The following is a 16,689-nucleotide window of genomic DNA, read 5'->3' as shown; positions in this document are numbered from 1 at the left end:
CAGGAGCCAGCCCCACTGTGGTTGAAGGCTGTGCTGCCTTGAAGCACACTGCATTTATGGCCTGGCCCCTTCCTCCCTGAGCCGGCAGGGGGCGGGGAAAGGGGCGGAGACTTGAAGGGGGCGGGGCCACGAGAGAAAAGACCTTGGGAAACTACATTTATTGGCCCCTTTGCAGGAGGGCGGGGCCAGGAGAGAAAAGACCTTGAGAAACTAGATTGATTGGGGACTTCCCCAGGGCAGGGCGGGATGCAGGGGTTTCCCAGGAAGAGATCTCTCCTGGTCCTTCCAGTGGCCTAGGCGATGTTATCCTCATTTCACCGATGAGGAAGCTAAGATATAGAACTGCACTCTCCAGTACTATACCACCAACCACATGTGGCTAAAGGGTACCTGACGGTTTGTTCAGGGGGTAGAGTGTCCGCCTGGGGATCCAAGAGTCTTGCTTTTAACTTCAGGTCAAAGGCGCATTCCTGGGTTTCAGACTGAATCTCCAGGATGGGACATGCAGGAGACGTTGTATCAATGGTTTTCTCTCATCATTGAGGTTTCTATCTCTTCCTCTCTGCAATCCATAAAAATACATTTAGGAAAAATCAATTTTTTTAAAAGAAAACTAGAAATATGGCTAGGTTAAATTGAAATGTACCATGACGTCAAATAAAAAGGCTCACTTGAGTTTTTTAAAAAATATATATACTTTATTGAGTTTTTACAGAGAGGAAGGGAGAGGGATAGAGAGTTAGAAACATCGATGAGAGAGAAACATTGATGAGCTGCCTCCTGCACACTCCCTACCGGGGACGTGCCCGCAACCAAGGTACATGCCCTTGACCGGAATCAACCTGGGACCCTTCGTCCGCAGGCCGACGCTCTATCCACTGAGCCAAACTGGCTAAAGCCTCACTGGATTTTTAAGACCTCTATTGATTACGTATTGAAGTGACATTTTGACTCAAATAAACTCTCAAACTTAATTTCACACGTTTCTTTATCTTTTTAATGTGTGTGGTAGAGGATGTAACCTACAGAGGTGGCTCTTTTTGTGTCTTGCTCCCATTGTGTATGTGTTGAATAGTGCTGGCTCAGAAAGTACTAGTATATTGCCCAAGGCCATACAACTATGACTGGCTGAAAACCTGTTGGTGATCGGATTTCCCTCTTTGGGCTTCTGTTTATCGGTTTAGGCAAGACCCGTTGGAAAGTGGATGATCTTGTTTAAACCCAAGAAACATCAAAAGGCTGTTTGTAGGAGAAAGGAGTCCATCCTTGGGAAAGAATAAGTCAAAGAGAGCATCTGAAGGCCCGTGACTGGAATTAGTCTCTTTCTTCAAAGGGTGTTAAGTCTATCCCTCACTCCCCTTAGCCTTTCTTTGGCCGTCAGTCCTTCGGGTTTATGTTGTCTTAGTCTTTCAGGCTCTGTGGTGAAGGCGGGGAAATCATAGACTGGGTGGCTTATAAACAACAAGTTTATTTCTCACAATTCCGGAGGATGGGAAGTTAAAGATCAAGGCGCTAGCAGATTTGTTGTCACACGAGGGCATGCTTTGTAGTTCCTAAGTGCGCCTTGTAAGTGGGTCCTCCCCTGGCAGAAGGAGGTGAGGGAGCTTCCTCCTGCCTCTTATATAAGCACTAATCCCATTCATAAGGGCTCCACCTTATGACCCAATCACCTCCTCAAGGCCCCACTTCCTAATACCATCACCTTGAAAACTAGAAATCTACTTATGAATTTTGGGAGGACACAAATATTCAGACCACAGCAATATTTATAACCAGCTCAGATGCCACCTTCTCCTTCTTATTTACTCAATTTATTTCAGAATTAATGGCTTTCTCCTTCTGAACCCAGTATACCTCTTTGACTTCTTTTCATAGCTATTTGGTCTCTCTGTATTTATTATAATTGTTGTCTACAGATCAGACTCCCTCACTAGACTGTGGGTTTTTTAATGGTAAGGACTGTGTTAATTGTCTACCTATTTGTTCCTTCCTAGCCTAGTATTGTTTTCATGAGAAGGGTTCTGGAATGTTGACATGACTTCTCTGTTGAATAGTTCAGTAAATTAGGAGTTAATTCATGGCTTCTCAGTTTCCATAACCTTGTTCTCTTTTTCAAAAATTAAATTTCCTTGGCCCTCTGTAACCCTCTGCACTTTGCCAGAGGGGCCTCATATGACTTCTTATATAACCAGGTCATAGGTTTCAACAACAGACACATTATCCTTCACCAGATATTCCTTGCATCATTAATAACCAGTATCTCTTTCTGTTTAGTACTTGTGTCCTACTTCGAGTAAACCAATATAGTCAACCAGGGTTTATGAAACACATTAAGGAATAATGCTTTATATAAGGATTCACTGCAGGATTGCTTTTGAGAGTCAGTTCCTGTTATGTTCTTTAATATTTTCTTTTTAAAATAGTTTGAAGAATGCATTTATAAAAATAAAGGCATACCCTGTATTTTGAAGATTGTGAGTGGATTTGTGTCTTGATATTGGTTATCCCTTCTTAGTTTCTTGATTGCTTTGAAGGAAGTCCACTTACCTGTGACCATTATAGGTTTCTGACCCTATGATTTCCTTGCTTTATGCAGACTAATTAAGACTTCAGCCCTAATTATTTCTAGAAAATCACCTCATTAAGTGAACATCTGTTATTCTTTTAGGCCACCTTTGAACATTCTTTTGTATTTGATAAATTTACTACCTTATAAATCATCGCCTATCAATACAGAAGTCAAAAAATTGCGTTTTTGCCTTTCCTTGTAAAGGGTATGTGTATTTGGTTCTTGCAGGCAGGGAAAGTACTGTCACCGAACTTCAAATTGGAAGTTAGTGCTACAAATAAAAAGATACCTGGGGAAAAAAACACTGTGGTGAGGATGGTGGCAGTTATATCTGATTTTCTGAAGCAACAGAGCCTATACCCGATGGCCACGGCCATGTGGAGAGGGTAGCTGTGAGGCCTCAGGCTAGCCGGGGAGACAGTGATAATTTCAATTGAAGCAGCATATGGTGTGATGTCAACATGATTCCTGGCTCAGAAACCTTTATTACGCTTCTCTGGCTCTTCAGGAAATTCTCTGAGTGACATAATATTCTTTAATGAATTATTTTCTGTTTAAACTTGCTAGGGTTAGCTTGTATTATTTGAAACTAAAAAAACCCTGCTGGATATAGAACCTGTATTATGGCCGATGCTAGTTCATATTGTTGATTCTGTCTCTGGAAGTGGTCCGCTGTGGTAAAAGGGACAGAATCCTACTGTGTCTTATGTCTCTTTAGAGTAGCTAGATTCTGTGTTGTTCAGTCCTGGAGACTTTAACTTGAACTCCCCCATCTGTTGACCCTTCTCCATCTCCATTGCTGTCACCTGAGGCCAGGCTATTATCATTCTCTCCCTGTGCAGCTGCAACAGTCTCCACGCCTCCCCCAATCGGTACAGTATTGACCTTCCAGAATCTATCCATATTACAGCTAGGGGAGCTTCCTAAAGCATGCATTTGATTCTAGCATTCCACTTCATGGACCCCTTTAATGTCTCTCTAATATTCTTCAAATGAAATATGAAGTCCCCGATGTGGTTTTAATAGTTTAGTGTTATAGCTCTGTTTACACTTCAAACCCAACATCTCACTTCTCTGTTCCTCCTACTTTATGTTCCAAAAAACATTGGATTCTCAGTTTCTTGAACATCATCCTAACCTTTGTGTCACTGTGCCCTTTCTCCTTGAACACTATTCCTCCCTTTATTCAGCCTTGTTTTGTTTGGCTTACTCTTTATAATAGGCAAGGTATCACTGGCTGCTGTAAAATAAAAGTCCAAACCTCACAAAAGGCAAGATTTCATTCTTCTTAATGGCTGAGTAATATTCCACTGTATATATGCACTACTTTTTCATTTACTCATCTATTGATGGTCACTTAGGTTGCTTCCATATCTTGGCTATTTTAAATAATGCTGCGATGAAATAGTGGTGGATATCTCTTTTCGAATTAGTGTTTTGAATTTCTTTGGATAAATACCCAGAAGTGGAATTGCTGAGTCATGTGGTAGTTCTATTTTTTATGTTTTGAGGAACCTCCATGCTGTTCTCCATACTGGCTGCACTATTCATTTTTATTTTTTAAGCTGAACACAACTGCCACTGCTTCTGCTTGTTCCTTTACTTGGTTCTATGGGGAAGCTCTATGAAGGGCAAGCCCAGAACAATATGTTACTAGTACATGTAGCAAGTACTCAATAATTTTATTTTTAGAAACTGGTTGAAAGAATATAAACTGGAAAACTATGGAGAACATAGAGCAAAGCAGTTTATGTCTCAAAGGCCCTGAATAATAGAAGATTGAAGAATTACTTGGTCCTCAAAGACTTAACCAACAGAGTGAGGGCATTTCTTGGGTGAGTTGATTAGAAAACTAAGAATAGAGGAAACACAGTTAAAACAGATTAACGATACATTTTTTTTTTAAATCTCTGGGTGTCACTGAGAAATGCAGGGTGACATGAAAGTGAAGTTGCTTAAGAAAAAAAAAAAGAGCTTGCCCTAATTGGTTTGGCTCTGTGGATGAAGTGTCAGCCTGTGGACTGAAGGTTCCTGTGTTTGATTCTGGTCCAGGTCATCTACCTTGGTTGTGGGCTCACTTCCCAGTAGGGGTGTGCAGGAGGTAGCTGATCAATGTTTCTCTCTCATTACTGTTTCTAAGTCTCTATCCCTCTCCTTTCCTCTGTATAAAAAAATAATCAATAACATATATTTTAAAAAAATGAGTTTGTAATTTTCTGAGAAAGATGATATACTTAGTGCAATAGAGAAAGCCATAATGGCTTTCATGTCATTTCACCTATTGAAATTTTCTGACAGGCTGAATTGACTGATTTATCTGCCAGTAATTATTTTCCATGTTTGCATTTGGTGCCAGGATCAGCTTGGGTCTCTCCCTTCTTTTCACATATGAGGAGAGGATCACTCATTTGTATATTATTTAAGTGCTTTCTGGAGAGTATCACAGGGTTTAGGGGTAGGAGCCCAAGTAGTTACCTGGTTCAATTCTATGCCCTCTGCCAGGCTCATCTTTGTTTTCTTCCCAGCATCTGGGCCATGTTTAGTAAATATTTATTCAAAGAACAGTATTGACTCTCATAAAAAAAGACAATCTATCCTATTTTTTAAAAATATATATTTTTATTGTTGATGGTATTACAGATATCTCCCATTCCCTCCCTATATCCCCCTCCTCCAAGTCCCTACTGAAAGGACTTTAGAGACAGAAAGAAGCAGTTTTAATGGGGGCATAGGCTACCAAGGAGACAAAACTGAACCTTACGTCACCCTGCTTGGCCCCGGAGGATGGCTGGTTAGCCAGAGACAGGTAAGATTCCTCAAGGAAGGAACAACCTAAGACAGGCACAGGCACAGTCACAGAGGGGCCATCAAGAGAGAATTTGGGGATCAACAGAGGTGGGGCACAGACCCTCACCCCCCGCCCCAACATTGCAGGGGCCTGAACCCTATCTCCTTCTGAGGGAGGTCTCCTGCACCCATGGCTGCTTCGTGCTTCCCATGCCTAGCTCAGATCAGGACCCAGGTGACCGACAGAGACTTGGCTGACAACAGCTGCCCTCTTACTCCAACAAGAATTGTTTGAGTTGTCTTATACCCATGGTGTGGGGAAGTGGGTTTACGATATCTAAATCCAGCCTACCACCAGGAATGCTCAGGACCTACTCAAGAAGGCAAATAATCCCTTCAACTAATATTTACAGGGTAAAATAAGATTGTTGTTAGAGTAACAAATTTGACAGTAAAATAGTAGTCAAGTTTTCAGGCAAATTTAAATTGGCTAGTTGAAACAAGCGAATATTCTAGAAAAATTAATTGTACTGGACAAAAAGGTGTTCCTAAAGTGTTAACTAAAATTTTTATTGGTACTTCATCTCATGATAAAATTGTGCACCATGTAATGAACCTAAAACAGTAATACTATAGAGCAAAAAATTAAAATGTAAAAGCCATCAAGACTACATTATAAAATTTTCAAAAGCCTCCTAACATTTAAATCAAAAAGGAGGGTATAGTAGAAGAATATCATGTAAGGAAAAATAACCTGTAAGTAAATTACATCTAGAAAATTAATACTTTAGAAAATTAATTGTAAGGCTAAAAGCAAGACACCCATGAAAAACACACAAGGTGTCAAAACAAGCCAGAGGAAAATCATTTGGGCAAAAAATGAAATAGGATCCCAAGTCAAATTTATAGAAAATATTTCTTTATTAACTTTTGGTCGAGAATATGTTTGTATATTTTCAGAAAACAACTCCGAGACCATGTGGATTCCAGCAACAGAGAGGAATCGACAAGGACTATTCCAGCCATGAAGACAGAAGAGAAGCAGTCCAGAGATGGAAGATGCTGACTTGGTCTTCCCATACTAGCAGTTAGCAGCTGTGCATCACCGCAGGTTGCCCAGGACCAAACCAGAGAGAATCGGACCTGCATTACCACCATTTCTCCACCATCCAGAACTGTAATGTCAGTGCTGACATGTACACATAAGGAACTGTTGGACATTGAAATTGGGTCTCAAAAGAACTGTTGGCCCAGAAAGAAACTCACTACAGACTGATTCATTTCCTGTCACCATAACCATTATTGCTTGTCTCATTTTCGGTTCTTATAAGTGTATTTCTAATAGCACATGATCTCACTCATCTAGTGGAAATAATGAACAACATAGACTGATGAACAAGAACAGACCCAGAAATAAGGAGGCACGGATCAGACTATCGGGCCTCAGAGGGAGGATAGGGGAGGGTGGGGGTAAAGGGGAGAGATCAACCAAAGGACTTGGGTGCAAGCATATGCACCTAACCAGCGGTTGGGAACAACAGGGGGGTGGGAGCATGTGTGGGGAGGGGTGTGGGATGGGAATGGGGGCATGAGGACAAATATGTGATACCTTAATCAATAAAGAAATTTAAAAAAAAAGAAGCAGTTTTAGGGAAGGGGAATCCATGGGAGAGGAATGCATTGCTCCAAGCCACCTGATTGTTTACAAGAATGTTACAAGATGAGGGGAAAAATAAAATGGGGGCACCAGGTGAGCTTTGAAACTTTGAAACTGATACCATGCAGGGAAAAGAGGGAAAGTAGCCAATTAGGAAAGCACTGGGGACATACGATGAGGAATGGTCCAATTAGAAAGTGTCATGAAGAGACAAAGAAGCTTCCAGCATTTATAAACCTGTAGACAAAGAGAATCAGAAGACTAGATTTTTCCCATTTTATATTGAGAGAGGCTCTCCCAATTTGGGGATCCCTCCTCAGAATTTGTATACACTTGCAATAAACTTCCACATTTTTGTTTAAAATCTTTTAGTCAGAGAATTTTGTTCTTCAAACTTTGTAGGACAAGAACCTGTGAGGAGAGTCCAAGCTTGCCATTCCACGTATCACTACCACACCGCCCCTAGGCAACCTATCCTATTTAAAAATATAAACAGATATACTGTATTTGAGTGGTTTTCATTTTTCCTTCCACCCTTCCTTCCTTGCTTTCTTTTATTTTTAAATTTCCAATATAACTCTATGTCTATTATTTCACAGGTGTGACTTTGTATAGCTGATAAGTGATAGTTAATTTTTTTCTTTTATTTATCATCTCAAGCACAATAATATTTTGTACATATAAAGACTTTTTAGTTCAACTTTAACACTATCTTCTCAAACTTCAAATATCTAACTACCTTTTCTTTTTTGGAAGTGATAAGTTCTGCAACTCTCAAATTTTTGCTACATGAAAGGGGTCTTTAAAGGGATCTCCTCACAGCCATCATTTCTTTGTGTTGAAATTTCTTCTTGACTTGTCTCACAGTCTAGGTTATGACTTATTTGACAGCAGTGACTTTGTTTTATTCTTCTAGGTTTTTCCAGCACAGAACATAATATTTGGCACATAGGAGGAGTTCTATAAATATGTATTGAATGCCTGTATATTTCATTAAAGATAGGAAAAGTCAAGCCTTTTGGTACTTCTATATCTAGATGTCTTATAATACAGAGGATATAGCATTCTTAGACACTGAAGAGAATTTAGAAATCTTTTAAGTTCTCACATTCTCTTTCACAGATAAAAAACTTGAAGGCTCAAAAAACGTAACCCCACATTGAAATTCAAAGTGAGTTTCCTGAGATCACACAGCTAGTAAGTGGCAGAGCTGAGACTTGAACCCAAGTCTCTAGCCCCAGACTGAACTCTTTCTATATCACTCCAGCTGTCCTGCTGGTGGGCATATTCTGATAGATTGTCCCAGGTAATGAATAAGAGCTAAGTAGGTCTCTTTGAGGAATGGGGGAGGCAAGTGCATTTTTTAAAGGTCCATTTTAGCAGGGAAATGGACATAAATTGCTACTTAGAAGTTACAAAGAGGTGTTCAAACCTGCAGGAAAGAATAAGCCAACAAATGGAGACTGATTTACATTAGCCACTGCTCCCTCTGATCCATTACTTCAGATTTTGAATTTATCATTGAAAGCACAAAAGAACAGGAACTAAAGAAAAGTTTTTATTTAGAAAATTTAATCCAATCTGAAGCTGTGACAATGCCAGTCTTGTTTCTATTGAGGGAGAAAATGTCCATTTACTAAGAGATTAAAATAGTGGCTATTTGCATTTTTTCCAAATAGATGGAATAATACACAACCACATGAGAAAAATGCCTGTACAATCACAAGTACATAATATATATAATAACTAAAAAAACTATGAGAGGTAATTTACCTAACCCCAAGTCTACCCTGGTACCTACTGATGTGTTTGGAATTGCCTTTATTGAACTGAGCTACTGCTGTGGTCTTTTGACTTTTTTTGAGTACAGTGCCTGCTGACTGCAGAGTTATTTGTGTGGTTATTGTTTTAGCATAATAATTTCCAGGATATAGAGGTTCTACCTGCTGCCTACTGTCTGATCAGCAATAGGAAGAGTGTTTCTGAAACACGTAATTGTTTTTTGAGAGTCTTTTACAATTGAAAGAAAGGAAAGACATACAATGTTTTTGCTGATTCTTTTTATTCCATTCAAATTCAATGTCCAGAGCTATTGGACATTGTGGCAATATGTATTTGACTAGGTCAACCAGGGAAGCAATTCAGAGAATTTGTCAATGTAGCTCTTGTCTTTAGGTATCCCTTCATCATTTGACAACATCTAGGTACTCTCTGAGGGTTCCAAAATCATTTCAGACCCACCAGTGTATCTCATGACAAGCCATGGACTACATTTCTTTAATAGCTTCCACTGAGTATTATACACAGCTTAGTACAATAGGTACTCAGTAAATATTTGTGAAATAAATATTTATTATTTTGTTTTCATTGACATTAGTCCACTTGATCTGTACTTCAACCTTGAGATGTGCAATCTATTGACATTTTACAACTATGGAAGTTGAACCTCAACAAGAGTAAATGACTTGTCTAAAATAACATAAAATAATATGAAGAAACAATTCACAAAAGAAACATACAAATAATTAATACATTTATTTTTTATTACTTTATCGATTAAGTATCACATATTTGTCATCAACCCGCCCCCATTCCCTCCCCACCCCCCCCCCACACGCATGTCCCCCTCCCCCTGTTGTCCGTGATCACTGGTTAGGCTCAGATGCAAGCACACAAGTCCTTTGGTTGATCTATCTCCCTTGTCCCCACCCTCCCCTACCTTCCCTCTGAGGTCTGACAGTCTGATCAATGCTGTTCTTATTCTTCAGTCTATGTTGTTCATCTTTTCCCCTAGATGAGTGAGCTCATGTGATACTAGGAATACACTTATAGGAACCGAAAATGAGACAAGCAATAATAGTTATGCTGAGAGGCAAATGAATCAGTCTATAGTGAGTTTCTTTCTGGGCCAACAGTTCTTTTGAGTCCCGGTTTCTATGTCCAACAGTTGTTTATGTGTTCCTAACAGCAATGATATTTCAGTTCTGGATGGTGGACAAATGGTGGTAATGCAGGTCCTACCCTCTCTGGTTTGGTCCTGGGCAATCTGCAGTGACGCACATCTGCTGACTGCTAGTAGGGCAAGGCATGGTCAGCGTCTTCCATCTCTGGACTGTTTCTCTTCTGACTTCATGGCTGGAGCACTCCTGTCAATTCCTCTCTGTTGCAGGAATCCACATGGCCTCGGAGTTGTTTTCTGAAAATATACAAACATATTCTTGACCAAAAGTTAATAAAGGAATATTTTCTATAAATTTGACTTGTGATCCTTTTTCATTTTTTTGCCCAAATGATTTTCCTTTGGCTTGTTTTGACACTGTGTTTGTTTTACCTGGGTGTAATTAATGAATACATTTAAATCATTTAAATTTTATTCATAATAAAAAGTGCATCAAACAGAATATACCATTTTCACTTATCACGTTAGCAAAAATTAGAGCAATATTGAGTATTGACAACAATGTAGGAAAATGAAAAACCCTTGTATACTTTTAGTATGAGTATAAATTAATAAAACCTTTTTGGAGCTCAATTTTTCAATATTTAAAAATTCCTTGAAAATTTGTAAAACTTTTGATCGAGTAGTTCTGCTTAAAGACATTTATTTTAAGAAAATAATTTTGCAAGATATTTATTAAGTGTTTATTAAAGCATTATTTATACTAAAGGAAAATAGAAGTAAACTAGAAACCCACCAATAAAAGAAAGGCTAATCAATGTAGGTATTGGTTAATGTACATATATCAATATATTAAAATATCACTCAGAAATTAAGTTGTCAATATTTGTCAGAAATTAAAATTTTAATATTAGTATAAAAAAGTTTCTATGACTTATTTTTAAGTCAAGAAAGCAGTTTACAAAATAGTTTGTGTCACGTGATTGCTTTTTGCTTAATAAACCATTATGGGAGGTTCAGGTCAAGATACACTGTAGGTAAATGTGGTACTTGAATTCTCCCACAACTACATCAAAATTACAACTAAACAATACAATAACCATCATTCAGAACTGCCTGAGAGCTAGATGAAGAGAGAAGTCCTACAACTAAGAATATAAAAAAGAAGTCACCTTGAGACTGGTAGAGGGGTGGAGATGTGGAATGGGCTGTTCCCACAACCAAGTCTGGCAGCTAAAAATCTGGGATATCTCAGCTGTGGAGGTCCCTCCCTGAGGACGGAGGGATGCCAGCCCCACAGCAACCATCACAGGGTTTCATTGCTGGGAAGAGAAGTCCCCATAGCTTCTGGCTATAAAAATCAGTGGGGATTGTAGCTGAGTGAGATGGAGGGCTACTGGAGTCCCAGGCCTACGTGCAGACTTACTTGGTTTCACTTGCTCGAAGCTCCAGTACGGAGGCAGCAGCTCAGAAGGCACCAGGGACCTGCAAGGAGGAACTTAATTGCCTAACATTAGGGCAAGGGCTGGAGGGGCAGCTTTCTCCCAGACAGAAGTGCTGGCAGAGGCCATTGTTCCTTTTTTGAGTCCTCCCCCCAGACAGCTGGCACGTAGGTGCCATATCTGAGTCTCCATCAACAGGGCTAACATTGTTCAACCCATCCTGGTGATTCTCTGAAACCCCACCCTATCCACCTAGTGAGCCCACTCAAGCCATTTTCAAACTGTCTATCTTATCTCATACTTTGGACTTACCTAACATCTCTCAAACAAGCAGCATGCCCGTACTTCTAACTAAGTGATCTCATGCCCAGCACAAGAGGCATCTGGTCTTTGTTTGCAGCTTGGCTTCTCCTGGGAACCTCCAAACCCAGTACAAATAGCTGGTATCTACATATTGCTTTGTAGCTTATTCTCGGTGGCCCTGGGCAGGGTATAGGTGGCAGCTGATTTGGCCTGCACCTTCTTGGAGGCCCCAGAGACAGCACACTTGATGGACAGCTTCAGATCACATTGAAGCACCATGAAACCACCTCCAGAAGCTACACACTCAAGGGGTAGACACAGCAGGCACCAGAGCCCTTCTGAAGTAAGCTCTGCTCCATGAGGCTGGTCCCTGCATAGCTGATCCTCCACAGTGGTCCTAGCCAGTGTTCATAGCTGATTGGCGTGGGGGTAAATTCCTCCCAGTGATGTGCCAACAGCAATCAAGGCTCAACTACAACAGGAGGGTGTACACAGCCCATGCAGAGGGGTGCACCTGGGATGCACAGCTTGGGTGACTGGGGAGGCTATGCCATTGAATCCAACAGGAACCCTACATATGGCCACTTTAACAAGCCCAGTAGATATAACAACTCTCCCCCATACACAGGAACAAACACAGGGAGGCTGCCAAAATGAGGAGACAAAGAAAAATGTCCCAAATGAAAGAACAGAACAAAACTCAAAAAAAAAAAAAAAAAGAACTAAATAACATGGAAACAAGCAATTTACCAGATGAAGAGTTCAACATACTGGTTATAAGCATGTTCAATGAACTTATGGGAAGAGTAGATGCACTTAGTGAAAACATCAAAAAAGAGATGGAAAACATAAAAAGAGATAGAAAACATTAAAAAGAACTGGTCAGAAATGAAAAATATATTACAGGGAATCAACAATGGAGTAGATGAAGCAGAGAATCAAATGATCAGCTTGAAAGATATGGAAGCAGAAGACATGCATTCAGAGCAGAAAAAAGAAAAAAAAAATCCAAAAAAATTGAGAAGAGTATAAGGATCCTTGGGAACAACTTCAAGCAAATCAACATTCATATCATGGGGATGCCAGGAAGAGAAGAGAGAAAGCAAGGAATTGAAAACGTATGTGAAAAAATAATGACAGAAAACTTTCCTAACCTGGTGAAGGAAATAGACATACAAGTCCAGGAAGCACAATAGACAAACAAGATGAACCTGAAGGGACCCACACAAAGACACATCCTAATTAAATTGCCAAAGGTTAAAGACAAAGAGAGAAACTTAAAAGCAGCAAGAGTAAAACCATTAGTTACCCACAGGGGAGCTTCCATAAGAGTGTCAGTTGATTTCTCAATAGAAATGTTGCAGTTCAGAAGGGATTGACAATATTCAAAGTGATGAAAAAGGAGGACCCACACCCAAGATTTCTCTACCCGGCAAACTTATTTATGATCAAAGGACAAATAAAGAGCTTCCAAGACAAAGAAAAGCTAAAGGAGTTCATCAGCACTAAAACAATATTACAAGAAATGTTAAAGGTTTTTTTTTAAGAAGAAGAAGAAAAAAAATATATATGTAATAAAATGGCAATGAATACATATCTATCAACAATTGCTTCAAATGGAAATAGATTAAATTTTTTCAATCAAAAGACATATGGACACTGAATGGATAACAAAAGGAGACTCTTACATATGCTGTCTATAAGAGACTTACTTCAGATTGAAAGACACACACAGAATAAAAATAAAGGGATAGAAAAAGATACTCTATGAAATAAAAACAAAAAACAAACAAGAGCTGGGATAGCAATACTTATATCAGATAAAATAGACTTTAAAACTAAGGTTATATATAACAAGAGACAAAGAAGGACCTAGCAGTTCTACTTCTGGTATATATCTGAAGAAACCCAAAATACTAAATGAAAAAGACATATGCATCCATATGTTTATTGCAGCATTATTTACAATAGCCAAGATATGGAAGCAACCTAAGTGTCTATCAGTAGATGAATGGATAAAGAAGTGGTGCATATATACAATGAATATAACTTAGGCATAAAAAATGAATAAAATCTTGCCATCTGCAACAGTATGGATGAACCTAGAGGTATTGTGCTGAATTAAATGAGTCAGACAGAGAAAGACAAATGCCAGATTATTTCATTTATATGTGGAATCTAAAAAAAAACCAACAAAATAAATGAACAAGCAGAACAGAAATAGATTCATAGAGAACATTTTGATGGTTGTCAGATGGGAGGATGGTTGTGGGGATGAGTGGAAAAGGGAGAGAGATTAAGAAGTACAAACTAGTAGTTACTGAATAGCCACAGAGATGTAAAGTGTAACATAGGAAATATAGTCAATAATATTGTAAAAACTGTGGTGTCAGATGGGTACTAGGTTTATCGGGTTGATCACTTAGTAAGTTATATATTATATAATGATTGGGTTGTACACCTGAAACTAATTTAATATTGTATGCCAACTGTAATTGAAAAATAAGAAATTAAATAATCAACCACCTTTATATCTGTGTGCTTGTGGTCATGTATAGATCTTCACATGTTTATGTGTATGTGTTCATGTGTATGAAAGTGTACATCAAATTATATGTTAACAAAAGTCCTTAGGCATATTAGTCATGTTTTTAATTTTCTGTGTCTCATGATGTTTTGACATCTTTTTTTTTTTTTTAATTTCTTTATTGATTAAGGTGTCACATATTTGTCCTCATCCCCCCATTCCCATCCCACCCCTCTCCCCACGCATGCCCCAATCCCCTGTTGAACTTAACCGTTGGATAGGCTTATATGCATGCATACAGGTCCTTTGGTTGAACTCTCCCCCTCCCCCCACCCTCCCCCTACCCTCCCCTATCCTCCCTCTGAGGCCCGATAGTCCGATCGATGCCTCCTTGCTTCTGGTTCTGTTCTTGTTCCTCAGTCTATGTTGTTACTCATTTCCTCTAGATGAACGAGATCAAATGTCACTAGATATATACTAATAAGAACTGAATGTGAGACGAGCAATAATATTTATGCTGACAGGCAAATGAATCAATCTGTAGCGAGCTTCCCCCTGGACCAACAGTTCTTTTGAGACCCAATTTCGATATCCAGTAGTTCCTTATGTGTACATGTCAGCACTGACCCCTCAGCTCTGGATGGTGGACAAATGGTGGTAATGGAGGTCTGACTCCCTCTGGTTTGGTCTCGGCCGATCCCAGGGGCACGGCGTCACCTGGACTAAGGGGCACGTGGCCTCACCCATACCCAAGGGGCGCGTGGTCTCACCCGGGCCTGGGACCCAGCCTCACCCGGATGGATCCAGGGGCGCACGGCCTCACCCGGACCCAGGATCTGGCTTCACCCGTACCCAAGGACGCTTGGCCTCTCCCAGACCCAGGGGCACGTGGCCTCACCCGGGCTTAGTTGCACAAGGCCTCACCTGGATCCAGGGACACATGGTCTCTCCCGGACCCAGGGACGCTTGGCCTCTCCCAGACCCAGGGCCACTTGGGCTCACCCGGGCCTAGGTGCATGAGGCCTCATCCGGATGCAGGGACGCATGGTCTCACCTGGACCCAGGGACGCTTGGCCTCTCCCAGACCCAGGGGCACGTGGCCTCACCCGGGCCTGGGTTCACGAGGCCTCACTCGGATCCAGGGACACATGGTCTCACCCAGACCCAGGAACGTTTGGCCACTCCCAGACCCAGGGCCACTTGGGCTCACCCGGGCCTAGGTGCACGAGGCCTCATCCGGATCCAGGGACGCATGGTCTCACCCGGACCCAGGGACGCTTGGCCTCTCCCAGACCCAGGGCCACTTGGGCTCACCCGGGCCTAGGTGCGCGAGGCCTCACCCGGATCCAGGGACACATGGTCTCACCCGGACCCAGGGATGCTTGGCCTCTCCCAGACCCAGGGCCACTTGGGCTCACCCGGGCCTAGGTGCACGAGGCCTCACCCGGATCCTGGGACACATGGTCTCACCCGGACCCAGGGACGCTTGGCCTCTCCCAGACCCAGGGCCACTTGGGCTCACCCGGGCCTAGGTGCACGAGGCCTCACCCGGATCCAGGGACACATGGTCTCACCCGGACCCAGGGACGCTTGGCCTCTCCCAGACCCAGGGCCACTTGGGCTCACCCGGGCCTAGGTGCACGAGGCCTCACCCGGATCCAGGGACACATGGTCTCACCCAGACCCAGGAACGTTTGGCCACTCCCAGACCCAGGGCCACTTGGGCTCACCCGGGCCTAGGTGCACGAGGCCTCACCCGGATCCAGGGACGCATGGTCTCACCCGGACCCAGGGACGCTTGGCCTCTCCCAGACCCAGGGCCACTTGGGCTCACCCGGGCCTAGGTGCATGAGGCCTCACCCGGATCCAGGGACACATGGTCTCACCCGGACCCAGGGATGCTTGGCCTCTCCCAGACCCAGGGCCACTTGGGCTCACCCGGGCCTAGGTGCACGAGGCCTCACCCGGATCCAGGGACACATGGTCTCACCCAGACCCAGGAACGTTTGGCCTCTCCCAGACCCAGGGCCACTTGGGCTCACCCGGGCCTAGGGGCACGAGGCCTCACCCGGATCCAGGGACACATGGTCTCACCCGGACCCAGGGACGCTTGGCCTCTCCCAGACCCAGGGCCACTTGGGCTCACCCGGGCCTAGGTGCACGAGGCCTCACCCGGATCCAGGGACACATGGTCTCACCCGGACCCAGGGACGCTTGGCCTCTCCCAGACCCAGGGCCACTTGGGCTCACCCGGGCCTAGGTGCACGAGGCCTCACCCGGATCCAGGGACACATGGTCTCACCCAGACCCAGGAACGTTTGGCTACTCCCAGACCCAGGGCCACTTGGGCTCACCCGGGCCTAGGTGCACGAGGCCTCACCCAGATCCATGGACGCATGGTCTCACCCGGACCCAGGGACGCTTGGCCTCTCCCAGACTCAGGGCCACTTGGGCTCATCCGGGCCTAGGTGCGCGAGGCCTCACCCGGATCCAGGGACACATGGT

This window comes from Eptesicus fuscus, chromosome 13 (genome assembly GCF_027574615.1).
Source record: "Eptesicus fuscus isolate TK198812 chromosome 13, DD_ASM_mEF_20220401, whole genome shotgun sequence".
In the NCBI taxonomy this organism is placed as follows: Eukaryota; Metazoa; Chordata; class Mammalia; order Chiroptera; family Vespertilionidae; genus Eptesicus; species Eptesicus fuscus.
Note: the sequence above shows the minus strand (reverse complement) of the source record.